Here is a 27,529-nt window from a genome sequence, read left to right as displayed (position 1 = left end):
GGCGGCTCTTCTTCCTCTTGAAGATCCTATGGAGTGCTTGAGCTCCTCAATGTCTCTTCCTTGTCTTTGTTGCTCCTCTCTCATGATTCTTTGATCTTCTTTAATTTCATGGAGGATGATGGAGTGTTCTTGATGCTCCACCCTTAGTTGTCCCATGTTGGAACTCAATTCTCCTAGGGAGGTGTTCAGTTGCTCCCAATAGTTTTGTGGAGGAAAGTGCATCCCTTGAGGCATTTCAGGGATCTCATGATGAGAGGGGTCTCTTGTGTGCTCCATCTTTTTCTTAGTGATGGGCTTATCCTCATCAATAGGGGTGTCTCCCTCTATGTCAACTCCAACTGAATAACAGAGGTGACAAATGAGATGAGGAAAGGCTAACCTTGCTAAGGTAGAGGACTTGTCTGCCACTTTATAGAGTTCTTGGGCTATAACCTCATGAACTTCCACTTCTTCTCCAATCATGATGCTATGAATCATGATGGCCCGGTCTAGAGTAACTTCGGACCGGTTGCTAGTGGGAATGACTGAGCGTTGGATAAACTCCAACCATCCTCTAGCCACGGGTTTGAGGTCATGCCTTCTCAATTGAACCGGCTTCCCTCTTGAATCTCTCTTCCATTGGGCGCCCTCTTCACATATGACTGTGAGGACTTGGTCCAACCTTTGATCAAAGTTGACCCTTCTAGTGTAAGGATGTTCATCTCCTTGCATCATGGGCAAATTGAATGCCAACCTTACACTTTCCGGACTAAAATCCAAGTATTTCCCCCGAACCATAGTAAGATAATTCTTTGGATCCGGGTTTACACTTTGATCATGGTTCTTGGTGATCCATGCATTGGCATAGAACTCTTGAACCATCAAGATTCCGACTTGTTGAATGGGGTTGGTAAGGACTTCCCAACCTCTTCTTCGGATCTCATGTTAGATCTCCGGATATTCACTCTTTTTGAGTGAAAAAGGGACCTCGGGGATCACCTTCTTCAAGGCCACAACTTCATAGAAGTGGTCTTGATGCACCCTTGAGATGAATCTCTCCATCTCCCATGACTCGGAGGTGGAAGCTTTTGCCTTCCCTTTCCTCTTTCTAGAGGTTTCTCCAACCTTGGATGCCATAAATGGTTATGGAAAAACGAAAAAGCAACGCTTTTACCACACCAAACTTAAAAGGTTTGCTCGTCCTCGAGCAAAAGAAGAAAGAAGAGAGTAGAAGAAGAAGAAATGAGGAAGAAGGCAATGGCTTTTGTGTTTGGCCAAAGAGGGGGAGAAGTAGTGTTTAGGTTGTGTGAAAATGAAGGGGTGAAGAAGGGTATATATAGGAGAGGAGGAAGGGTAAAGTTCGGTCAAGTGAGGGTGGGTTTGGGTGGGAAAGTGGTTTGAATTTGAATGGTGAGGTAGGTGGGGTTTTATGAAGGATGGATGTGAGTGGTGAAGAGGAAGATGGGATTTGATAAGTGAAGGGTTTTTGGGGAAGAGGTATTGAGGTGATTGGTGAATGAGTGAAGAAGAGAGAGAGTGGTGGGGTTGGTGGGGATCCTGTGGGGTCCACAGATCCTATGGTGTCAAGAAAAAGTCATCCCTGCACCAAATGGCAAGCAAAATCATGTTTTGAGCCATTTCTGGCGTTAAACGCCGGGCTGGTGCCCATTCCTGGCGTTTAACGCCAGGTTCTTGCCCTTTTCTGGCGTTTAACGCCAGTCTAGTGCCCCTTTCTGGCGTTAAACGCCCAGAATGGTGCCAGACGGGCGGTTAACGCCCCAACTGCTAGCCTCACTGGCGTTTAAACGCCAGTGGGTTCTTCCTCCAGGGTGTGCTATTTTTCTTCCTGTTTTTCATTCTGTTTTTGCTTTTTCAATTGATTTTGTGTCTTCTTATGATCATCAACCTACAAAAAACATAAAATAACAAAGAGAAATAGATAAAATATAACATTGGGTTGCCTCCCAACAAGTGCTTCTTTAATGTCAGTAGCTTGACAGAGGGCTCTCATGGAGCCTCACATTTTCTCAGAGCAATGTTGGAACCTCCCAACACCAAACTTAGAGTTTGAATGTGGGGGTTCAACACCAAACTTAGAGTTTGGTTGTGGCCTCCCAACACCAAACTTAGAGTTTGATTGTGGGGGCTCTGTTTGACTCTGATTTGAGAGAAGCTCTTCATGCTTCCTCTCCATGGTGACAGAGGGATATCCTTGAGCCTTAAACACAAAGGATTCTTCATTCACTTGAATGATCAGCTCGCCTCTATCAACATCAATCACAGCCTTTGCTGTGGCTAGGAAGGGTCTGCCATGGATGATGGTTTCATCCATGCACTTCCCAGTCTCTAGGACTATGAAATCAGCAGGGATGTAATGGTTTTCAATCTTCACCAAAACATCCTCTACAAGTCCATGAGCTTGTTTTCTTGAGTTGTCTGCCATCTCTAATGAGATTCTTGCAGCTTGCACCTCAAAGATCCCTAGCTTCTCCATTACAGAGAGAGGCATGAGGTTTACACTTGACCCTAAGTCACACAGAGCCTTCTTGAAGGTCATGGTGCCTATGGTACAAGGTATTGAAAACTTCCCAGGATCTTGTCTCTTTTGAGGTAATTTCTGACTAGACAAGTCATCCAGTTCTTTGGTGAGCAAAGGAGGTTCATTCTCCCAAGTCTCATTTCCAAATAACTTGTCATTTAGCTTCATGATTGCTCCAAGGTATTTAGCAACTTGTTCTTCAGTGACATACTCATCCTCTTCAGAGGAAGAATACTCATCAGAGCTCATGAAAGGCAGAAGTAAGTCCAATGGAATCTCTATGGTCTCATTTTGAGCCTCAGATTCCCATGGTTCCTCATTGGGGAACTCAATGGAGGTCAGTGCACGCCCACTGAGGTCTTCCTCAGTGGCGTTCACTTCCTCTCCTTCTTCTCCAAATTCGGCCATGTTGATGGCCTTGCAATCTCCTTTTGGATTTTCTTCTGTATTGCTTGGAAGAATACTAGGAGGGAGTTCAGTAACTTTCTTGCTCAGTTGTCCCACTTGTGCCTCCAAATTCCTAATGGAGGACCTTGTTTCAGTCATGAAACTTTGAGTGGTTTTGATTAGATCAGAGACCATAGTTGCTATGTCAGAGGGGTTCTGCTTAGAATTCTCTGTCTGTTGCTGAGAAGATGATGGAAAAGGCTTGCCATTGCTAAACCTATTTCTACCACCATTATTGTTGTTAAAACCTTGTTGAGGTCTTTCTTGATTCTTCCATGAGAAATTTGGGTGATTTCTCCATGAAGAATTATAGGTGTTTCCATAGGGTTCTCCTAGGTAATTCACCTCTTCCATTGAAGGGTTCTCAGGATCATAGGCTTCTTCTTCAGATGAAGCATCCTTAGTACTGCTTGGTGCATTTTGCATTCCAGACAGACTTTGAGAAATCAAATTGACTTGTTGAGTCAATATCTTGTTCTGAGCCAGAATGGCATTCAGAGTATCAATCTCAAGAACTCCTTTCTTCTGATTAGTCCCATTGTTCACAGGATTCTTTTCAGAAGTGTACATGAATTGGTTATTTGCAACCATTTCAATCAGCTCTTGAGCTTCTGTAGGCGTCTTCTTCAGATGAAGAAATCCTCCAGCAGAGCTATCCAAAGACATCTTGGATAGTTCAGAGAGACCATCATAGAAAATACCTATGATGCTCCATTCAGAAAGCATGTCAGATGGACATTTTCTGATCAATTGTTTGTATCTTTCCCAAGCTTCATAGAGGGATTCTCCATCCTTCTGTCTGAAGGTTTGGACTTCCACTCTAAGTTTACTCAATTTTTGAGGTGGAAAGAACTTTGCCAAGAAGGCATTGACTAGCTTTTCCCATGAGTCCAGGCTTTCTTTAGGTTGTGAGTCCAACCATGTCCTAGCCCTGTCTCTTACAGCAAAAGGGAATAGCATAAGTCTGTAGACCTCAGGGTCTACCCCATTAGTCTTGGCAGTGTCACAGATTTGCAAGAATTTAGCTAAAAACTGATGAGGATCTTCCAATGGAAGTCCATGGAACTTGCAATTCTGTTGCATTAGAGAAACTAATTGAGGCTTAAGCTCAAAGTTGTTTGCTCCAATGGCATGGATAGAGATGCTTCTCCCATAGAAGTCGGGAGTAGGTGTAGTAAAGTCACCCAGCACCTTCCTTGCATTATTTGCATTGTTGTTGTTTTCGGCTGCCATGGGTTCTTCTTCTTTGAAGATTTCTGTTAGGTCCTCTACAGAGAGTTGTGCCTTAGCTTCTCTTAGCTTTCGCTTCAAGGTCCTTTCAGGTTCAGGGTCAGCTTCAACAAGAATGCCTTTGTCTCTGCTCCTGCTCATATGAAAGAGAAGAGAACAAGAAAATGTGGAATCCTCTATGTCACTGTATAGAGATTCCTTAAGGTGTCAGAGGAACAGAATAATAGAAGAAAGAGGTAGAAGAATTCGAACTTGATCAGAGAGAGTTCGAATTGTGCATTGAGAAGGAGTTGTACTCCATAAATAAAAGGATGTGGGAAGAGGGGAAGAGAATTTTCGAAAATTAATTGAAAAGTTTTTAAAATCATTTTGAAAAATTGATTGATAATTTTCGAAAACTCAAAGTGGAAAAGAATTCAAGTGGTTTTTGAAAAAGATTTTGAAATTAGAAGTCAAAAAGATTTGATTGAAAACTATTTTGAGAAAGATGAGGTTAAGAAGATATGATTGATTTAAAAAAAATGTGATTGAGAAGATATGATTTGAAAACAATTTTAAAAAGATTTGATTTTAAAAATTAATAACTTGGCTATCAAGAAAAGATATGATTCAAACATTAAACCTTTCTCAACAGAAAAGGCAACATACTTGAAATGTTCAATCAAATCATTAATTGATAGCAAGTATCTTTGAAAAAGGAAAGAAATTAATTTTGAAAACATTTGATTGAAAAGATATGATTTGAAGAAGATTTGATTTTGAAAAACTTTGAAAACTTGAAAAAAAATTGATTTGAAAACAAAATCCTCCCCCTTGTGCCATCCTGGCGTTAAACGCCCAGAATGGTGCACATTCTGGCGTTTAATGCCCAAAACTATACCCTTTTGGGCGTTAAACGCCCAACCAGGTACCCTGGCTGGCGTTTAAACGCCAGTCTGTCCTTCTTCACTGGGCGTTTTGAATGCCCAGCTTTTTCTGTGCAATTCCTCTGCTGTATGTTCTGAATCTTCAATTCTCTGTATTATTGACTTGAGAAGACACAATTAAAAATATTTTTGGATTTTTAATTAATCAAAATGCAACTAAAATCAAATAACAATGCATGCAAGACACCATACTTAGCAGTTTGTATACTACTGACACTAATGAGAATGCATATGAGACACACAAAACACTCAAGTCAAGAGAATTAAAAGATTAGAGTAAGAAATAATCAAGAATTACTTGAAGATCCTTAAGACACATGAATGAATGCATGCAATTGACACCAAACTTAAGATGAGACACTAGACTCAAACAAGAAATTTTTGGATTTTATGATTTTGTAATTTTTTTTGTGTTTTTTTTTTCAAAAATTAAGTGGAAAAGAAAATAAAGGTATCAAAATTCTTAATGAAAATTCCAGGAATCATGCAATGTTAGTCTAAAGCTTTAGTCTAAAGGAATTAGACATGGCTAGCCAAGCTTCAGCAAGACATTGCATTCAAGAACTAAATTGATGAGAATCAATCAGCTTTGGTGATGATAAGAACATCACCCTGAAACACTAGAATTCATTCTTAAGAACTCTGAAGAAAAATACCTAATCTAAGCAACAAGATGAACCGTCAGTTGTCCATACACAAAACAATCCCCGGCAACGGCGCCAAAAACTTGGTGTGCGAAATTGTGATCACTACTTTTCACAACTCAAATAATCCCTAGTAATGGCCCCAAGAACTTGGTGCTCAATACCATGGCATAAACACAACTTTGCACAACTAACCAGCAAGTGCACTGGGTCGTCCAAGTAATAAACCTTACGCGAGTAAGGGTCGATCCCACGGAGATTGTTGGTATGAAGCAAGCTATGGTCACCTTATAAATCTTAGTCAGGCAGACTCAATTGGATATAGTGATGTATGAATAAAACATAAAGATAAGGATAGAGGTACTTATGTAATTCATTGGTAGGAACTTCAGATAAGCGTATGAAGATGCCTTCCCTTCCGTCTCTCTGCTTTCCTACTGTCTTCATCCAATCCTTCTTACTCCTTTCCATGGCAAGCTTATGTAGGGTTTCACCGTTGTCAGTGGCTACCTCCCATCCTCTCAGTGAAAATGTTCCTATGCTCTGTCACAGCATATGGCTAATCAGCTGTCGGTTCTCGGTCAGGCCGGAATAGAATCCAGTGATTCTTTTGCGTCTGTCACTAACGCCCCGCCTGCTAGGAGTTTGAAGCACGTCACAGTCATTCAATCATTGAATCCTACTCAGAATACCACAGACAAGGTTAGACCTTCCGGATTCCCTTGAATGCCGTCATCAGTTCTCGCCTATACCACGAAGACTCTGATCTCACGGAATGGCTGGCTCGTTTGTCAGGCGAGCACTCGGTTGTCAGGCGATCAACCATGCATCGTGTATCAGGAATCCCAGAGATAAACACTAGAGCCTTGTTTGCTTGTAGAACAGAAGTGGTTGTCAGTCACTTTGTTCATAAGTGAGAATGATGATGAGTGTCACGGATCATCACATTCATCAAGTTGAAGAACAAGTGATATCTTGGACAAAGAACAAGCGGAATTGAATAGAAGAACAATAGTAATTGCATTAATACTCGAGGTACAGCAGAGCTCCACACCTTAATCTATGGTGTGTAGAAACTCCACTGTTGAAAATACATAAGAACAAGGTCTAGGCATGGCCGAATGGCCAGCCTCCCAAAGTGAGTTCAATCATAAAAACATGATCAAAAGCTCTGTAATACAATAGTAAAAGGTCCTACTTATAGAAAACTAGTAGCCTAGGGTGTACAGAGATGAGTAAATGACATAAAAATCCACTTCCGGGCCCACTTGGTGTGTGCTTGGGCTGAGCAATGAAGCAATTTCGTGTAGAGACTCTTCTTGGAGTTAAACGCCAGCTTTTATGCCAGTTTGGGCGTTTAACTCCCATTTAGGTGCCAGTTCCGGCGTTTAACGCTGGGATTTCTGAGGGTGACTTTGAACGCCAGTTTGGGCCATCAAATCTTGGGAAAAGTATGGACTATCATATATTGCTGGAAAGCCCAGGATGTCTACTTTCCAACGCCGTTGAGAGAGCGCCAATTGGGCTTCTGTAGCTCCAGAAAATCCACTTCGAGTGCAGGGAGGTCAGAATCCAACAGCATCTGCAGTCCTTTTCAATCTCTGAATCAGATTTTTGCTCAGGTCCCTCAATTTCAGCCAGAAAATACCTGAAATCACAGAAAAACACACAAACTCATAGTAAAGTCCAGAAAAGTGAATTTTAACTAAAAACTAATGAAAATATACTAAGAACTCAACTAAAACTACTAAAAACATACTAAAAACAATGCCAAAAAGGGTACAAATTATCCGCTCATCAGTTGCTTCGCGTATAGGGGCACGCAAGTGGCATATACGCGTGCGCGCCAAAACTGCTCATGGCCCACTAAAGTGAAATCGCCCCCAGCGATTTCTGAAGCACTTTGGGCCCAATCCAACTCATTTCTAAGGCTATTTCATGCAGAATTCAAGCTTGGGCAAGGGAGGAGCAATTGTTTGGTAGTATAGCATCATGTAGGTTAGTTTCTAGAGAGAGAAGCTCCCTCTTCTCTCTAGATTTAGGTTAGATTAGGTTAATTTCATCTTAGATCTAGTTTCAATTTCATGTTCATTTTGATGAACGAATTCTTGACGTTTTAGAATTTATCTAATGGGGTCTCGTTGTGAAGTATAGTTTCTAAACCAATCAATAATCCTTTCATACAAAAATATTTTGTTTGTCACAAGTACAAACCCCAAATAAGAATTAACAAAGTATGTGAACTCGGGTCATCTCACAAAGAATTGCAATGAAATGCTCAATTATTGGCTATGAGGATGCAAGGGGGTTTGATTTTATATTTTTTACAAGAAAAGTAAATAACAAGAAAGTAAATGAACAATGAACTAACAAAAGAAATAGAAAAGTACTCTTGGTTAGACAAAGGTAATTGAGGTCACCATCCTTGTCCACAAACCAAATATTGATAATTATGAGGAACCAAGCTCATTAAGTCTACCTCCAAAAGCTTTAAGTACGTATAATCTACTCCTAAGCTTGAGGTACGTCAAATGGCTTGATCAACATCAACCCATAAGGTCTAACCTCACTACTAATTAACCTAGTAGTAGGCTAGTGTCAATGGCTATCAAGTTTATCACCAAGGGTTCTCAAATCACCAATTCATTGAGACCCAATGAATCAAGGTTACTCAATGATGTACGGAAACTTGTCTCTCAACAAATTTCCTTCGGCAAGTGTACCGAATTGTCGTCAAGTAAAAACTCACTATAGAGTGAGGTCGAATCCCACAGAGATTGATTGATCAAACAACTTTAATTAGAGGAATGTTCTAGTTGAGCGAACCAGAATTTGATTTGAGATTTGCAGAAAATTAAATTGCAGAAAAGTAAATAGCAGAAAAAGTAAATGCTAGAAATAAAGAGCTGAATGTAAATGGCAGAAAGTAAATTGCAGAATCTTAAATGGGAATGGGGAAATGCTCATAAAAGTAAATGGCAGAAATTAAAGAGAATTGGTAAGATCAGAAATGGGAGTTCATTGGGCTTAGGAGGTGTTGCATTCTCCGGATCAAATTCATTTTCATCTCTTCCTCAATCAATGCATTCATTGATCTCCTTGGCAATCTTAAGTGATCGAATTCCAATTCCTTGGTAATCCAATCTCTCAAATCTTGATCAATAGCCAATTCCTTGGTCAATTGCTCATGAGAAGAGATGAAGTATGGTCACTGATTATACCACATGCATTCCCAAATCAAGTATTGGTAGGATTATAGTCACATATCCATCCAAACCCAATTTGGTCCAGCATGAGAAAGCGTTTCTAGCATGATCTCTTCATTCCTCTTCCAAGGTTCCGAAGAGATCCAAGTATGAAAAGTTTCTTTTCCAAGATAACTACCCAATTGGATGAAGATTGAAAGCTTTCTAGTAAAATCAAGAGAAAAGATAGAAGAAGAAGATTGAAAACTAATATTGATCCATCAAATTGCAGCAGAGCTCCCTAACCCAATGAAATGGGTTTAGTTGTTCATAGCTCTGGAAATTGAAAACAAAGATGGAGAATACATCATGAAAGTAAAGCTAGAAGTTGCAGAGAAAGTAAAATACAGAGAGTAGTTCTATGCCCAAGGCTCCTAAAGTTTCCAACCCCATTCTAATTCAAAGCTACTCCTATATATACTACTCTTCTGATCTTCTAGTTGGCTCTTCAAGTCTTGGGTATGGGCCTCTGGATCTTGAGTTTGAAGCAGTTATCCTCTTCATTGGGCTTAGCTTTGCTTGCAGAGAGAAAAGGTGAAGTAAGCAGGGACTTTGGCTTAGGACGTTAGTGGTGTCAACGTTAAGTGAGAGTGTGGGTTCGAGAACGTTAGTGACAATCACCTTTTTCACTAACGTTCCTAACCCAAATATGATCACGTTGACTTCAACGTTAGTGGCACTAACGTGACCACTAACGTTGCCTCTTGGTCATTCGCATATGTTATTGGGACTTACCTTTCCCAATAACGTGGTGAGTCACCCCTTCTCCTTACGTCAGAGTCCACGTTAACTAGGTTAATGTGGCTTCTAACGTAGCAATGCCAATTCTTCGAGAGCATTAATGACACTTACCTTTGTCACTAACGTTCCAATGTGCCCCTACTTCCCACGTTAGAGTCCATGTTAACTAAGTTAACGTAGCGTCTAACATAGTCATGCTAGCCATCTCCAACGTTAGTGACAAAGGTGAGTGTCACTAACGTTGGCTTATCATCTCTTTATGCACGTTAGCTTCCACATTAACAAAGTTAACGTGGGAGTTAACGTTGCTCATGGTGGCTCTTGGTGGTTCACCCCAACGTTAGTGACAAAGATAAGTGTCACTAACGTTAGCAATCAATTGCTCTCTCCACGTTAGCTTCCACGTTAACTAAGTTAACGTGGGAGTTAACGTGGCTCATGGAGGCTTGGCCAACGTTAGTGATAAAGGTGAATGTCACTAACGTTGGCTTCTCTTTTGCTTCTTAACGTTAGAGTCCACGTTAACTAAGTTAACGTGGCAACTAACATGGCTAATTATGAGCTTGGTCCAACGTTAGTGACAAAGGAGAGTGTCACTAACATTGGCCTTATTGTCTTCTTCCACGTTAGAGTTCACGTTAACTTAGTTAACGTGACTCTTAATGTGGGCTATGATGGCTTCGAGGGCGTTATTGGCGATTACCTTTCTCACTACTTTGCAAGCTAGCTCCCATTCCAAGTTAGAGGTCACGTGGTCACGTTAGTTGAACTAACGTGAATGCTAACGTGGTTTTTCTTTGCTTCCCTTGTCCTGAAATCAAGCAGCAAAGTGCATCAAAGTTCTAATCCAAGTCATGAGACATGCATCATCCAATTTCTCATACAATTCATGCAAAATTCTCATGAAATCATGTAAAGTGCACAATGTATGCTTGAATCAATAAGTGAATATCCACCCAAAACTAGCTTATTTCTTAAGAAAATGCATGAAACTACCCTAAAAACAGTAAAGAAAGGTCAGTGAAACTGGCCAAAATGCCCTGGCATCACAACACCAAACTTAAAGCTTGCTTGTCCCTAAGCAAGTACTAGAACAAGAGAATAATGAATGGAATTCTAAGATAAATGAGTCATTCTTGTGGAAGTCATGTCCCTGGTTTTATGGTGGTTTCATGCATAGCAACTTAGGTTCATTCCTTTATTGGCTTTCAGACCTTTATCATGTCCTAGAATACTCACTTGATTGCATCCCATGAGACTTTTATTCATTGATCCTTTTGTTGTCATTTCAGGGCTTATTTGTGTTCTTGGGCTAAGTGCTCTGTAAGGGGGCAACTCTTTAGAAAAAGCTTTCAGCCAACACTCCCGAACCAGTTGGTTCAAGGTGCTAGGTGTTGAAACACCCCTAAGGACTTACTTTCTCAAGTCTCTCCCCCATACATACACACCACAGACACATGGTTTGTTTATTTTCTTTCCTTGAGGTCTTGGTGTCCAGCACCTCTTTGGGCTACTAAATGTTCTGTAGCAAAGATTGCTCTTGATAGTGGACTTTCAGCTGATAATCCCGGGTTAGTTAACCCAAGTTACCAGGTGATAAAGCACCCTTGAGAGCTTAGTAATCCAAGTAGATCCTTGGTACAAGAACACCACAGACACATTCCTCAAGACTCAAACCCGTGGTACCTAGCCTCTTTTCTTGCTATTTTCTTTTATTCTTCAACTTTGATTGTTCTTTCCCTTTTTCTTATTAGGATCTTGTTATTTAAGTAGCCTCATGGGGTGTGTTAAAAGCATAGGATTCATGACAGATAGTTGTCTTCCCACCTTGTTGGTGAACCAACTTAGCTAACTTATGATTACACCACAAACTTAGGAACTTACTCCATAATATGAACTCCACTCTGGTCCTTTATAAAACACTCATTCTCTTTTTATTTGATTAAAAAGGTCAAGCATACAATTAAGTAAGGAAAAGATGTAGTGACATTCAGACTAGCAAACATAGACCTAAGCTGTGAGAAACTAAAAAATAGAATTGAAAAGGTTCCAACTAACGAGTAACTATTAATCAAAGGTGTATTTGGGCTTCCAATTTTAACATTCTCAGTACATGGAATTAAGTAACAATACAACCTTCGAGTGATGGTTTCTAGTTGCCCTCCTCTTTGTCATTGATGAGCGGATAATTTGTACCATTTTTGGCATTGTTTTTAGTATGTTTTTAGTAGTTTTAGTTAGTTTTTAGTATACTTTTTATTAGTTTTTAGTTAAAATTCACTTTTATGGACTTTACTATGAGTTTGTGTGTTTTTCTGTGATTTCAGGTATTTTCTGGCTGAAATTGAGGGACCTGAGCAAAAATCTGATTCAGAGACTGAAAAGGACTGCAGATGCTGTTGGATTCTGACCTCCCTGCACTCGAAGTGGATTTTCTGGAGCTACAGAAGCCCAATTCGCGCGCTCTCAACGGCGTTGGAAAGTAGACATCCTGGGCTTTCCAGCAATATATGATAGTCCATACTTTGCCCAAGATTTGATGGCCCAAATCGGCGTTCAAAGTCACCCTCAGAATTCCCAGCGTTAAACGCCGGAACTGGCACCCAAATGGGAGTTAAACGCCCAAACTGGCATAAAAGCTGGCGTTTAACTCCAAGAAGAGTCTCTACACGAAATTTCTTCATTGCTCAGCTCAAACACACACCAAGTGGGCCCGGAAGTGGATTTTTATGTCATTTACTCATCTCTGTACACCCTAGGCTACTAGTTTTCTATAAGTAGGACCTTTTACTATTGTATTAGAGAGCTTTTTGATCATGTTTTTATGATTGAACTCACTTTGGGAGGCTGGCCATTCGGCCATGCCTAGACCTTGTTCTTATGTATTTTCAACGGTGGAGTTTCTACACACCATAGATTAAGGTGTGGAGCTTTGCTGTACCTCGAGTATTAATGCAATTACTATTGTTCTTCTATTCAATTCCGCTTGTTCTTTGTCCAAGATATCACTTGTTCTTCAACTTGATGAATGTGATGATCCGTGACACTCATCATCATTCTCACTTATGAACAAAGTGACTGACAACCACTTCTGTTCTACAAGCAAACAAGGCTCTAGTGTTTATCTCTTGGATTCTTGATACACGATGCATGGTTGATCGCCTGACAACCGAGTGCTCGCCTGACAAACGAGCCAGCCATTCCGTGAGATCAGAGTCTTCGTGGTATAGGCGAGAACTGATGGCAGCATTCAAGAGAATCCGGAAGGTCTAACCTTGTCTGTGGTATTCTGAGTAGGATTCAATGATTGAATGACTGTGACGTGCTTCAAACTCCTAGCAGGTGGGGCGTTAGTGACAGACGCAAAAGAATCACTGGATTCTATTCCGGCCTGACCGAGAACCGACAGCTGATTAGCCATATGCTGTGACAGAGCATAGGAACATTTTCACTGAGAGGATGGGAGGTAGCCACTGACAACGGTGAAACCCTACATAAGCTTGCCATGGAAAGGAGTAAGAAGGATTGGATGAAGACAGTAGGAAAGCAGAGAGACGGAAGGGAAGGCATCTTCATACGCTTATCTGAAGTTCCTACCAATGAATTACATAAGTACCTCTATCTTTATCTTTATGCTTTATTCGTATATCACTATACCCATTTGAGTCTGCCTGACTAAGATTTACAAGGTGACCATAGCTTGCTTCATACCAACAATCTCCGTGGGATCGACCCTTACTCGCGTAAGGTTTATTACTTGGACGACCCAGTGCACTTGCTGGTTAGTTGTGCGAAGTTGTAGTGATCACAATTTCGCACACCAAGTTTTTGGCGCCGTTGCCGGGGATTGTTCGAGTATGGACAACTGACGGTTCATCTTGTTGCTTAGATTAGGTATTTTTCTTCAGAGTTCTTAAGAATGAATTCTAGTGTTTCAAGGTGATGTTCTTATCATCACCAAAGCTGATTGATTCTCATCAATTTAGCTCTTGAATGCAATGTCTTGCTGAAGCTTGGCTAGCCATGTCTAATTCCTTTAGACTAAAGCTTTAGACTAACATTGCATGATTCCTGGAATTCTCATTAAGAATTTTGATACCTTTGTTTTTCTTTTCCATATAATTTTCGAAAAAAATCCAAAAAAATTTATAAAATCATAAAAACAAAAAAATTATTTTATGTTTCTTGTTTGGGTCTAGAGTCTCATCTTAAGTTTGGTGTCAATTGCATGCATTCATTCATGTGTCTTAAAGATCTTCAAGTAATTCTTGATTATTTCTTACTCTGATCTTTGAATTCTCTTGACTTGAGTGTTTTGTTGTTTTCCATATGCATTCTCATTTTGTCAGTGTCAGTAGTATACAAACTGCTAAGTTTGGTGTCTTGCATGCATTGTTATTTGATTTTAGTTGCATTTTGATTATTAAAAATCCAAGAATATTTTTAATTTGTGTCTTCTCAAGTCAATAATACAGAGAATTGAAGATTCAGAACATACAGCAGAGGAATTGCACAGAAAAAGCTGGGCGTTCAAAATGCCCAGTGAAGAAGGACAGACTGGCGTTTAAACGCCAGCCAGGGTACCTGGTTGGGCGTTTAACGCCCAAAAGGGTATAGTTTTGGGCGTTAAACGCCAGAATGTGCACCATTCTAGGCGTTTAACGCCAGGATGGCACAAGAGGGAAGATTTTGTTTTCAAACCAATTTTTTTCAAGTTTTCAAAGTTTTTCAAAATCAAATCTTTTTCAAATCATATCTTTTCAATCAAATGTTTTCAAAATCAATTTCTTTCCTTTTTCAAAGATACTTGCCATCAATTAATGATTTGATTCAACATTTCAAGTATGTTGCCTTTTCTGTTGAGAAAGGCTTAATGTTTGAATCATATCTTTTCTTGTTAGGCAAGTCATCAATTTTTAAAATCAAATCTTTTTAAAATTGTTTTCAAATCATATCTTCTCAATCACATATTTTTTTTAACCATAACTTTTCAATCAAATCTTCTTAACCACATATTTTTCAAAATAGTTTTCAATCAAATCTTTTTGACTTCTAATTTCAAAATCTTTTTCAAAAATAACTTGATTTCTTTCCCACTCTTATTTTCGAAAATTAATTAATGTTTTTCAAAATGTTTTCAAAATTCTTTTACTTAACTTTCGAAAATTACCTTCCCTCCTCTCACATCCTTCTATTTATGGACTAACATTATTCCTTAATGCAAAATTCGAACTACATCTTCTTTGATAAGTTCGAATTTTCTACTTCTGTCCTCTACTTTTCTTTTCCTCTGACACCTCAAGGAATCTCTATACTGTGACATAGAGGATTCCACATTTTCTTGTTCTCTTCTCTTTCATATGAGCAGGAACAAAGACAAAAGCATTCTTGTTGAAGCTGACCCTGAACCTGAAAGGACCTTGAAGCGAAAGCTAAGAGAAGCTAAGGCACAACTCTCTACAGAGGACCTAACAGAAATCTTTAAACAAGAAGAACACATGGCAGCCGAAAACAACAACAATGCCAACAATGCAAGGAAAGTGCTGGGTGACTTTACTGCACCTACTCCCGACTTCTATGGGAGAAGCATCTCTATCCCTGCCATTGGAGCAAATAACTTTGAGCTTAAGCCTCAATTAGTTTCTCTAATGCAACAGAATTGCAAGTTCCATGGACTTCCATTGGAAGATCCTCATCAGTTCTTAGCTGAATTCTTGCAAATCTGTGACACTGTCAAGACTAATGGGGTTGACCCTGAAGTCTACAGACTTATGCTATTCCCTTTTGCTGTAAGAGACAGAGCTAGGACAGGGTTGGACTCACAACCTAAAGAAAGCCTGGACTCATGGGAAAAGCTTGTCAATGCCTTCTTGGCAAAGTTTTTTCCACCTCAAAAATTGAGTAAGCTTAGAGTGGAAGTCCAAACCTTCAGACAGAAGGATGGAGAATCCCTCTATGAAGCTTGGGAAAGATACAAACAATTGATCAGAAAATGTCCTTCTGACATGCTTTCCGAATGGAGCATCATAGGTATTTTCTATGATGGTCTCTCTGAACTGTCCAAGATGTCTTTGGATAGCTCTGCTGGAGGATCTCTTCATCTGAAGAAGACGCCTGCAGAAGCTCAAGAGCTAATTGAAATGGTTGCAAATAACCAATTGATGTACACTTCTGAAAGGAATCCTGTGAACAATGGGACTAATCAGAAGAAAGGAGTTCTTGAGATTGATACTCTGAATGCCATTCTGGCTCAGAATAAAATATTGACTCAACAAGTCAATTTGATTTCTCAAAGTCTGTCTGGAATGAAAAATGCACCAAGCAGTACTAAGGATGCTTCATCTGAAGAAGAAGCCTATGATCCTGAGAACCCTTCAATGGAAGAGGTGAATTACCTAGGAGAACCCTACGGAAACACCTATAATTCTTCATGGAGAAATCACCCAAATTTCTCATGGAAGGATCAACAGAGACCTCAACAAGGTTTCAACAACAATAATGATGGAAGAAACAGGTTTAGCAATGGCAAGCCTTTTCCATCATCTTCTCAGCAACAGACAGAGAATTCTAAGCAGAACCCCTCTGACTTAGCAACCATGGTCTCTGATCTAATCAAAACCACTCAAAGTTTCATGACTGAAACAAGGTCCTCCATAAGGAATTTGGAGGCACAAGTGGGACAGCTGAGCAAGAAAGTTACTGAACTCCCTCCTAGTACTCTCCCAAGCAACACAGAAGAAAATCCAAAAGGAGAGTGCAAGGCCATCAACATGGCCGAATTTGGAGAGGAAGGAGAGGCAGCGAACGCCACTGAGGAAGACCTCAATGGGCGTGCACTGACCTCCATTGAGTTCCCCAATGAGGAACCATGGGAATCTGAGGCTCAAAATGAGACCATAGAGATTCCATTGGACTTACTTCTGCCATTCATGAGCTCTGATGAGTATTCTTCCTCTGAAGAGGATGAGTATGTCACTGAAGAGCAAGTTGCTAAATACCTTGGAGTAATCATGAAGCTAAATGACAAGTTATTTGGAAATGAGACTTGGGAGAATGAACCTCCTTTGCTCACCAAAGAACTGGATGACTTGTCTAGGCAGAAATTACCTCAAAAGAGACAAGATCCTGGGAAGTTTTTAATACCTTGTACCATAGGCACCATGACCTTCAAGAAGGCTCTGTGTAACTTAGGGTCAAGTGTAAACCTCATGCCTTTCTCTGTAATGGAGAAGCTAGGGATCTTTGAGGTGCAAGCTGCAAGAATCTCATTAGAGATGGCAGACAACTCAAGAAAACAAGCTCATGGACTTGTAGAGGATGTTTTGGTGAAGATTGAAGACCATTACATCCCTGCTGATTTCATAGTCCTAGAGACTGGAAAGTGCATGGATGAAACCATCATCCTTGGCAGACCCTTCCTAGCCACAGCAAAGGCTGTGATTAATGTTGATAGAGGCGAACTGATCATTCAAGTGAATGAAGAATCCTTTGTGTTTAAGGCTCAAGGATATCCCTCTATCACCATGGAGAGGAAGCATGAAGAGCTTCTCTCAAATCAGAGTCAAACAGAGCCCCCACAGTCAAACTCTAAGTTTGGTGTTGGGAGACCACAACCAAACTCTAAGTTTGGTGTTGAACCCCCACATTCAAACTCTAAGTTTGGTGTTGGGAGGTTCCAACATTGCTCTGAGAAAATGTGAGGCTCCATGAGAGCCCTCTGTCAAGCTACTGACATTAAAGAAGCGCTTGTTGGGAGGCAACCCAATGTTATATTTTATCTATTTTCTTTTGTTATTTTATGTTTTTTGTAGGTTGATGATCATGAGAAGTCACAAAATCAATTGAAAAAGCAAAAACAGAATGAAAAACAGGAAGAAAAACAGCACACCCTAGAGGAAGAACTTACTGCCGTTTAAACGCCAGTAAGGCTAGCAGGTGGGCGTTTAACGCCCAGTCTGGCACCATTCTGGGCGTTTAACGCCAGAAAGGGGCACCAGACTGGCGTTAAACGCCAGAAAAGGGCAAGAACCTGGCGTTAAACGCCAGAAATGGGCACCAGCCCGGTGTTTAACGCCAGAATTGGCTCAAAACATGATTTTGCTTGCCATTTGGTGCAGGGATGACTTTTCCTTGACACCACAGGATCTGTGGACCCCACAGGATCCCCACCAACCCCACCACCCTCTCTCTTCTTCACTCATTCACCAATCACCTCACACCTCTTCCCCAAAAACTCCTCACCTATCAAACCCCACTTTCTCTTCACCACTCACATCCATCCTTCATAAAACCCCATCTACCTCACCATTCAAAATTTAAACCACTTTCCCACCCAAACCCACCCATAAAGGCCGAACCACAAAGCCACCTCCATCTCCTCCATTTCTTCTTCTTCTACTCTCTTCTTTCTTCTTTTGCTCGAGGACGAGCAAACCTTTTAAGTTTGGTGTGGTGAAAGCATTGCTTTTTGTTTTTCCATAACCATTTATGGCATCCAAGGCCGGAGAAACCTCTAGAAAGAGGAAAGGGAAGGCAAAAGCCTCCTCCTCCGAGTCATGGGAGATGGAGAGATTCATCTCAAGGGTGCATCAAGACCACTTCTATGAAGTTGTGGCCATGAAGAAGGGTCAACTTTGATCAAAGGTTGGACCAAGTCCTCATAGACATTTATGAAGAGGGCGTTCAATGAAAGAGAGATTCAAGAGGAAAGCCGGTTCAACTGAGAAGGCATGACCTCAAGCCCATCACTAAGAAAAGGATGGAGCAAATAAGAGATCCCACTCATCATGAAATCCCTGAGATACCTCAAGGGATGCACTTTCCTCCACAAAACTATTGGGAGCAAATCAACACCTCCCTAGGAGAACTGAGTTCCAACATGGGACAACTAAGGGTGGAGCACCAAGAACACTCCATTCTCCTCCATGAAATTAGAGAAGATCAAAGAATCATGAGAGAGGAGCAACAAAGACAAGGAAGAGACATTGAGGAGCTCAAGCACTCCATAAGACCTTCAAGAGGAAGAACAAGCCGCCATCACTAAGGTGGACCCGTTCTTTAATCTCCTTGTTCTTTATTTTCCTGTTTTTCGAAATTTTCATGCTTATGTTTGTCTATGTTTGTGTCTTATGATCATTGGTGTCTTAGTGTCTATGCCTTAAAGTTATGAATGTCCTATGAATCCATCACCTTTCTTAAATGAAAACTGTTTTTAATCACAAAAGAACAAGAAGTACAGGATTTCAAATTCATCTTTAAAACTAGCTTAATTAGTTTGATGTGGTGGCAATACTTTTTGTTTTCTGAATGTATGCTTGAACAGTCCATATGTCTTTTGAATTTGTGGTTCATGAATGTTGGCTCTTGAAAGAATGATGAAAAAGGAGACATGTTACTGAGGATTTGAAAAAATCATAAAAATGATTCTTGAAGCAAGAAAAAGCAGTGAATACAAAAAAAAAGAAGGAGAAAAACGAAAAAAAAGGGGAGAAAGAAAAAGAAAAGAAAAAGAAAGAAATAAAGTTGTGATCCAAGGCAAAAAGAGTGTGCTTAAGAACCCTGGACACCTCTAATTGGGGACTTTAGCAAAGCTGAGTCACAATCTGAAAAGGTTCACCCAATTATGTGTCTGTGGCATGTATGTATCCGGTGGTAATACTGGAAGACAGAGTGCTTTGGGCCACGGCCAAGACTCAATAAGTAGCTGTGTTCAAGAATCATCATACTTAACTAGGAAAATCAATAACACTATCTGGATTCTGAGTTTCTAAAGAAGCCAATCATTCTGAATTTCAAAGGATAAAGTGAGATGCCAAAACTGTTCGGAGGAAAAAAGCTACTAGTCCCGCTCATCTAATGTGGAGCTAAGTTTCATTGATAATTTGGAGTCTATAGTATATTCTCTTCTTTTTATCTTATTTGATTTTCAGTTGCTTGAGGACAAGCAACAATTTAAGTTTGGTGTTGTGATGAGCGGATAATTTGTACCCTTTTTGGCATTGTTTTTAGTATGTTTTTAGTAGTTTTAGTTAGTTTTTAGTATACTTTTTATTAGTTTTTAGTTAAAATTCACTTTTCTGGACTTTACTATGAGTTTGTGTGTTTTTTTGTGATTTCAGGTATTTTCTGGCTGAAATTGAGGGACCTGAGCAAAAATCTGATTCAGAGACTGAAAAGGACTGCAGATGCTGTTGGATTCTGACCTCCCTGCACTCGAAGTGAATTTTCTGGAGCTACAGAAACCCAATTGGCGCGCTCTCAACGGCTTTGAAAAGTAGACATCCTGGGCTTTCCATCAATATATGATAGTCCATACTTTGCCCAAGATTTGATGGCCCAAACCGGCGTTCAAAGTCACCCTCAGAATTCCCAGCGTTAAACGCCGGAACTGGCACCCAAATGGGAGTTAAACGCCCAAACTGGCATAAAAGCTGGCGTTTAACTCCGAGAAGAGTCTCTACACGAAATTTCTTCATTGCTCAGCCCAAGCACACACCAAGTGGGCCCGGAAGTGGATTTTTATGTCATTTACTCATCTCTGTACACCCTAGGCTACTAGTTTTCTATAAGTAGGACCTTTTACTATTGTATTAGAGAGCTTTTTGATCATGTTTTTATGATTGAACTCACTTTGGGAGGCTGGCCATTCGGCCATGCCTAGACCTTGTTCTTATGTATTTTCAACGGTGGAGTTTTTACACACCATAGATTAAGGTGTGGAGCTCTGCTGTACCTCGAGTATTAATGCAATTACTATTGTTCTTCTATTCAATTCCGCTTGTTCTTTGTCCAAGATATCACTTGTTCTTCAACTTGATGAATGTGATGATCCGTGACACTCATCATCATTTTCACTTATGAACAAAGTGACTGACAACCACTTCTGTTCTACAAGCAAACAAGGCTCTAGTGTTTATCTCTTGGATTCCTGATACACGATGCATGGTTGATCGCCTGACAAACGAGCCAGCCATTCCGTGAGATCAGAGTCTTCGTGGTATAGGCGAGAACTGATGGCGACATTCAAGAGAATCCGGAAGGTCTAACCTTGTCTGTGGTATTCTGAGTAGGATTCAATGATTGAATGACTGTGACATGCTTCAAACTCCTAGCAGGCGGGGCGTTAGTGACAGATGCAAAAGAATCACTGGATTCTATTCCTGCCTGACCGAGAACCGACAGCTGATTAGCCATATGCTGTGACAGAGCATAGGAACATTTTCACTGAGAGGATGGGAGGTAGCCACTGACAACGGTGAAACCCTACATAAGCTTGCCATGGAAAGGAGTAAGAAGGATTGGATGAAGACAGTAGGAAAGCAGAGAGACGGAAGGGAAGGCATCTTCATACGCTTATCTGAAGTTCCTACCAATGAATTACATAAGTACCTCTATCTTTATCTTTATGCTTTATTCGTATATCACTATACCCATTTGAGTCTGCCTGACTAAGATTTACAAGGTGACCATAGCTTGCTTCATACCAACAATCTCCGTGGGATCGACCCTTACTCGCGTAAGGTTTATTACTTGGACGACCCAGTGCACTTGCTGGTTAGTTGTGCGAAGTTGTAGTGATCACAATTTCGCACGCCAGTCATCATCCATAGTCTTTGCTACTTCACTTCCTTGGATGAAGGTGCACCATTTCCTCATAAGGTTCCTGCAAAGTTATTGGAAGTTTCCCGAAACACTTGAAAAATAGTTAGCTTGCATGTATGCTTGTGAACTTCTGAACTGAATTTGGTGTGTGAACACCAAACTTAGTTCCTTGCCCAGTACAAAAGTTTGCATACATGCAGAGAACCTCATATCATGTTGTTAACAAAACTATTATTAACTAAAGACTAAACTACAGCTAATTGGTTCCCCTGATTGGTTGGAGCTAGCAATGTGTTTTGGGGGTGTAGTGTGATTCTAACTAATATCGTTGGTAGAACACCAAACTTAGAATTACACTTTCACTCTTGGATTGTTTTGGTGTGAACACCAAACTTAGCTCCTCGCAATACCGGGGAAACAATTTGTGATCTTTATTGAAATGAAAATGAAAACGAAACTACCTCAGGTTGGGTTGTCTCCCAACAGAGCGCTCTTTTAGCGTCGCTAACTCGACGATTCCTCCATTACTTGAGATGATACTTTACTCTGGGGTTTTCCCCCATGTTGCCCATATAGTGCTTCAGCCTTTGTCCGTTCACAGTGAAAGTCCTCTCTAAACTTTCATCCATGATTTCTATATGTCCATATGGCGAGACTTTTGTGACAAGAAAAGGTCCGGACCACCTTGATTTGAGTTTTTCTGGGAACAGTCTCAATTTGGAATTGTAGAGGAGTACTTGTTGCCCCTTTTCGAAACTCCTGGGTGCAAGATGCAGGTCATGTCTTCTCTTTGCCCTTTCTTTATAAATCTTGGAATTTTCATAGGCTTGTGATCTAAATTCTTCCATCTCTTGCAGCTGCAAGATCCTCCTTGCACCAGCAGCAATGCTGTCAAAATTTAGTATCTTGAGAGCCCAGAGAGCTTTGTGTTCCAGCTCCAGTGGTAAATGACAAGCTTTTCCATACACCAGTTGATATGGGGACATTCCAATTGGTGTTTTGAATGTTGTTCGGTATGCCCAAAGAGCATCGTCCAGCTTTTTCGACCAATCCTTTCTTGATGCACCCACAGTCTTTTCCAAAATCCTTTTTAGCTCTCTGTTGGGTATCTCAGTTTGCCCACTTGTTTGGGGATGGTAAGGTGTGGCAACCTTGTGTTTTACCCCATATCGTAGGAGGAGAGCTTCTAGTGGTCTGTTATAAAAATGACTACCTCCATCACTGATGAGTGCTCGGGGGACTCCAAAACGGCTAAAGATGTTCTTCTTGAGGAAGTTCATGACCATCTTGTTATCATTTGTTGGAGTGGCAATAGCTTCTACCCACTTGGAAACGTAATCCACTACTACCAAGATGTACTTGTTTGAATATGAGGTTGGGAATGGTCCCATGAAATCGATTCCCCACACATCAAATAGTTCCAGTTCCAAGATGAAATTTTGTGGCATCTCATTTTTTTTGGGCAAGTTTCCACATCTTTGGAATTCATTGCAGCTCTTTACTAGTTCTTTGGCATCCTTGAAAAGGGTGGGCCAAAAGAATCCGCTTTGTAACACCTTTGCTGCAGTTCTGTCCCCTCCAAAATGGCCTCCATAGCATGAGCCGTGGCAAGTCCATAGAACCTCTCGTCCTTCTTCTTCCGAGACACATCTTCTAAGGATTCCATCTGAACACTTCTTGAAGAGATATGGCTCATCCTAGACAAAATATTTTGCATCATTTATGAGCTTTCTTTTTTGATGTTTATTGATCCCTGGCGGTAGGGCCCCGGTTGCCTTGAAGTTGGCAATGTCTGCAAACCATGGTGCTTTGTGAATTGTCATCAATTGCTCATCAGGGAAGAGCTCGTTCATACTTCTATCATGTGTTCCACCTTCCTCATGACGGATTCTGGATAGGTGATCTGCTACCTTGTTTTCCACTCCTTTCTTATCTCTGATTTCAATATTGAATTCCTACAACAATAAGATCCATCTTATTAGTCTTAGTTTTGATTCTTGCTTGGCAAACAAATATTTAAGTGCTGTGTGATCTGTGAAAACAATCACTTTAGTACCAATGAGGTATGATCTGAACTTGTCACATGCAAAAACTATTGCTAGCAACTCCTTTTCAGTAGTGGTATAATTTCTTTGAGCAACATTGAGGACTTTGCTAGCATAGTATATCACATGGACTAAGTTATCTTTCCTCTGCCCTAACACTGCTCCAACTGCAAAATCAGATGCATCACACGTCAATTCAAAGGGTAAGTTCCAATCAGGTGGGGAAATGATAGGAGCAGAGGACAATCTCTTTTTTAAATTCTCGAATGCTAGCATGCATGTTTCATCGAAGATAAATGGTGTGTCGGATACAAGGAGATTGCTCAAGGGCTTGGCTATCTTTGAAAAATCTTTAATAAACCTTCTGTAAAAGCCAGCATGTCCTAAAAAACTTCTAATTACCTTGACATCACTAGGTGGAGGAAGTTTTTCAATAAGTTCCACCTTAGCCCTGTCCACCTCAATGCCTTGGTTAGAAACTTTATGGCCAATGACTATTCCTCCTGTCACCATAAAGTGACATTTCTCCCAGTTCAAGACCAGATTGGTCTCTTGGCACCTTTTCAATACCAAGGCTAGGTGATTCAGGCAGCTAGTAAAGGAATCTCCGAATACCGAGAAATCATCCATAAAAACTTCAATGAATTTCTCTATCATATCTGAGAAGATAGAAAGCATGCAACGTTGGAAAGTCGCAGGTGCATTACATAGCCCAAATGGCATGCGCCGGTAGGCAAACACTCCATACGGGCAAGTAAATGAGGTTTTCTCTTGGTCTCTGGGATCAACCATTATTTGGTTGTATCCTAAATAGCCGTCGAGAAAACAATAATATGCATGTCCTACGAGTCTTTCCAACATCTGATCCATGAATGGGAGGGGAAATGATCCTTTCGTGTAGCCTCATTGAGTTTTTGGTAGTCTATGCACATCCGCCATCCTGTGACGGTCCTTGTTGGAATTAGTTCGTTCTTCTCATTGGGGACTACAGTGATTCCTCCTTTTTTGGGCACGACATGCACGGGGCTGACCCAGGGGCTGTCTAAGATCGGGTAGATTACTCCTCCCTGCCATAATTTCATAACTTCTTTCTGTACCACTTCCTTCATGATTGGGTTAAGCCTCCTTTGGGATTGAATGGATGGTTTGGCATCATCTTCCAACAGTATCTTGTGCATGCATATGGCTGAACTGATTCCCTTCAGGTCAGCGAGGGTCCATCCAATGGCATCCTTATGCTTTCGCAATACTTGGAGTAGTTCATCCTCTTAATCTTGGCTGAGGGATGAGTTTATGATTACTGGGTAACTTTCATTCTTTCCTAAGTATGCATATTTGAGAGTGGGTGGCAGTGCTTTGAGTTCAAGTTTGGGTGCCTCTATCTTTTCATTCTCTTCCTTTTGTGCACCTTGTATGCGTTCTCTGTTGTTGCAACCTCTTCACTAGATGTTGACTCCTCCTCTGTTAACTCTTCAGGTTCTTCCTCTTCAAAACTCTCCTGCACTTCCTCTTCAAGTGAGTCTAACCTCATACATTCCCCCAATTGTTCTGGTGGGTAACTCATGGCCTTGAACACATTGATTGTCATCTTTTCATTGTGTAATCTCAGGGTGAGATCACCCTTTTGGACATCAATGACAGCTCCAACAGTGGCTAAGAACGGCCTTCCCAGGATGATGGAGGCCTTGGCTTCCTCTTGCATGTCCAGCACTACAAAATCTACCAGGAATATGAAATCTCCCACTTTCACCAGCAAATCTTCTACTACGCCATGGGGGAACTTGAACGATTGGTCTGCCAGTTGTAAGGCCATTTTTGTTGGTTTAGCCTCCTCGATCTTCATCTTCCTCATCATAGCTACTGACATCAAGTTGATGCTAGCTCCTAAGTGACATAAAGCCTTCTCTATTGTGATTTCTCCTATAATACAAGGGATCTAGAAGCTCCCAGGATCTTTCAATTTCTAGGACAGTTTATGCTGAATGATAGCACTACATTCTTCGGTTAGTATCATAGTCTCGTTGTTCTTCCAGCTTCTCTTCTTAGTCATTAGCTCCTTTAAAAACTTGGCGTAGAGTGGCATTTGTTCTATTGCTTCAGCAAAGGATATGTTGATTTGTAGTTTCTTGAAGATTTCCAAAAATCTCAAGAATTGGTTGTCATCCCCCTTCGTCCTCAACTGCTGAGGGTATGGAACTCTTGGGGCGTCTAGCTTCAGCATTCCTTCTTCTTTTTGCGAACTTGCAATGGAAGCTTGAGCTCCATCTTGCTTTGATTCTTTTTCATTTGAGCCCTCTTCTTGTGGTTTCTGGGAGGATTCCTTTAATTCTTTCCCACTTCTGAGGGTGATAGCTTGACACTCCTCCCTTTGGTTTGAGTTAGTATCGCTGCAAAGGTTGTGGCTGGGAATCTGCTTGAATAGGTACCCAATTTGTGTCTCAAGTTTCTTGATGGCAGCATCTTGATTCTGTTGCACTTCTTCTCGGAATGCTTTACTGTCTTGGATCTCTTTGCATATGCTTTCAAGTAAGTTCTCAATCCTTGAGAGTCTGTCATCAGAAGGTGATAGTGAGTTGAGAATGGAGGGATGAGAATGGTTAGGTTGGCTTTGGTATATGTGTTGAGAGAGGTTGTTATGTGGTGCGCGAAATTGTGAACAATACTTTTTCACAACTCTCATAATCCCCGGTCATGAACTCCAAGAACTTGGTAGTTCAATTCCATGGCATTACACAACTTCGCACAACTAACCAGCAAGTGCACTGGGTCGTCCAAGTAATACCTTACGTGAGTAAGGGTCGATCCCACGGAGATTGTTAGTATTGAAGCAAGCTATGGTCATCTTGTAAATCTTAGTCAGGCAAACTCAAATGTATATGATGATGAACGAAAATAGCATAAAAGATAAAGATAGTGATACTTATGTAATTCATTGGTAGGAACTTCAGATAAGCGCATGAAGATGCCTTCCCTTCCGTCTCTCTGCTTTCCTACTGCCTTCATCCAATCCTTCTTACTCCTTTCCATGGCAAGCTCATGTAGGGTTTCACTGTTGTCAGCAGCTACCTCCCATCCTCTCAGTGAAAATACGTCCCTGATGCTCTGTCACAGCATAGGCTAATCATCTGTCGGTTCTCGTTCAGGCCGGAATAATATCCATTGATACTTTTGCGTCTGTCACTAACGCCCTAGCCTGCTAGGAGTTTGAAGCACGTCACAGTCATTCAATCATTGAATCCTACTCAGAATACCACAGACAAGGTTAGACCTTCCGGATTCTCTTGAATGCCGCCATCAGTTCTTGCCTATACCACGAAGACTCTGATCTCACAGAATGGTTGGCTCGTTTGTCAGGCGAGCACTCGGTTGTCAGGCGATCAACCATGCATCGTGCAATCAGGAATCCAAGAGATATTCACTAAGTCTCAGATGCTTGTAGAACAAGAATGGTTGTCAGTCACCTTGTTCATGAGTGAGAATAGTGATGGGCGTCAATCATCACCTTCATCATGTTGAAGAACAAGTGATATCTTGGATAAAGAACAAGCGGAATTGAATGGAAGAACAATAGTAATTGCATTAATACTCGAGGTACAGCAGAGCTCCACACCTTAATCTATGGTGTGTAGAAACTCCACCGTTGAAAATACATAAGAACAAGGTCTAGGCATGGCCGAATGGCCAGCCTCCCAATGATCTAAGATAGCATACAAAACGAAGATAGCTACCAAAGTCTCTTCTCTAATACAATAGTAAAAGGTCCTACTTATAAGAACTAGTAGCCTAAGGTATACAGAAATGAGTAAATGACATAAAAATCCACTTCCGGGCCCACTTGGTGTGTGCTTGGGCTGAGCAATGAAGCATTTTTCGTGTAGAGACTCTTCTTGGAGTTAAACGCCAGCTTTGGTGCCAGTTTGGGCGTTTAACTCCCATTTGGGTGCCAGTTCCAGCGTTTAACGCTGGGATTTCTTGAGGTGATTTTGAACGCCGGTTTGGGCCATCGAATCTTGGGCAAAGTATGGACTATCATATATTTCTGGAAAGCCCAGGATGTCTACTTTCCATCGCCGTTGAGAGCGCGCCAATTGGGTTTCTGTAGCTCCAGAAAATCCACTTCGAGTGCAGGGAG

The 27,529-nt window shown here is 40.9% G+C and overlaps 2 non-coding genes across 2 annotated transcripts; one reads left to right on the top strand and one right to left on the bottom strand.

The window, feature by feature from the left end:
- Window positions 1-3,689: 3,689 nt before the first annotated feature.
- LOC130963987 (small nucleolar RNA R71) lies at window positions 3,690-3,793 on the top strand. Its single transcript, XR_009080102.1, has one exon. It is a non-coding gene; the product is annotated as a small nucleolar RNA R71 (small nucleolar RNA).
- An 11,861-nt stretch (window positions 3,794-15,654) lies between these two features.
- On the bottom strand, window positions 15,655-15,762 carry LOC130964837 (small nucleolar RNA R71). Its single transcript, XR_009080906.1, has one exon. It is a non-coding gene; the product is annotated as a small nucleolar RNA R71 (small nucleolar RNA).
- Between the last annotated feature and the right edge of the window lie 11,767 nt (window positions 15,763-27,529).

The sequence above is a fragment of the Arachis stenosperma genome, chromosome 2, assembly GCF_014773155.1.
Source record: "Arachis stenosperma cultivar V10309 chromosome 2, arast.V10309.gnm1.PFL2, whole genome shotgun sequence".
In the NCBI taxonomy this organism is placed as follows: domain Eukaryota; kingdom Viridiplantae; phylum Streptophyta; class Magnoliopsida; order Fabales; family Fabaceae; genus Arachis; species Arachis stenosperma.
Note: the sequence above shows the minus strand (reverse complement) of the source record. Positions and strands in the feature narration are given on the sequence as shown.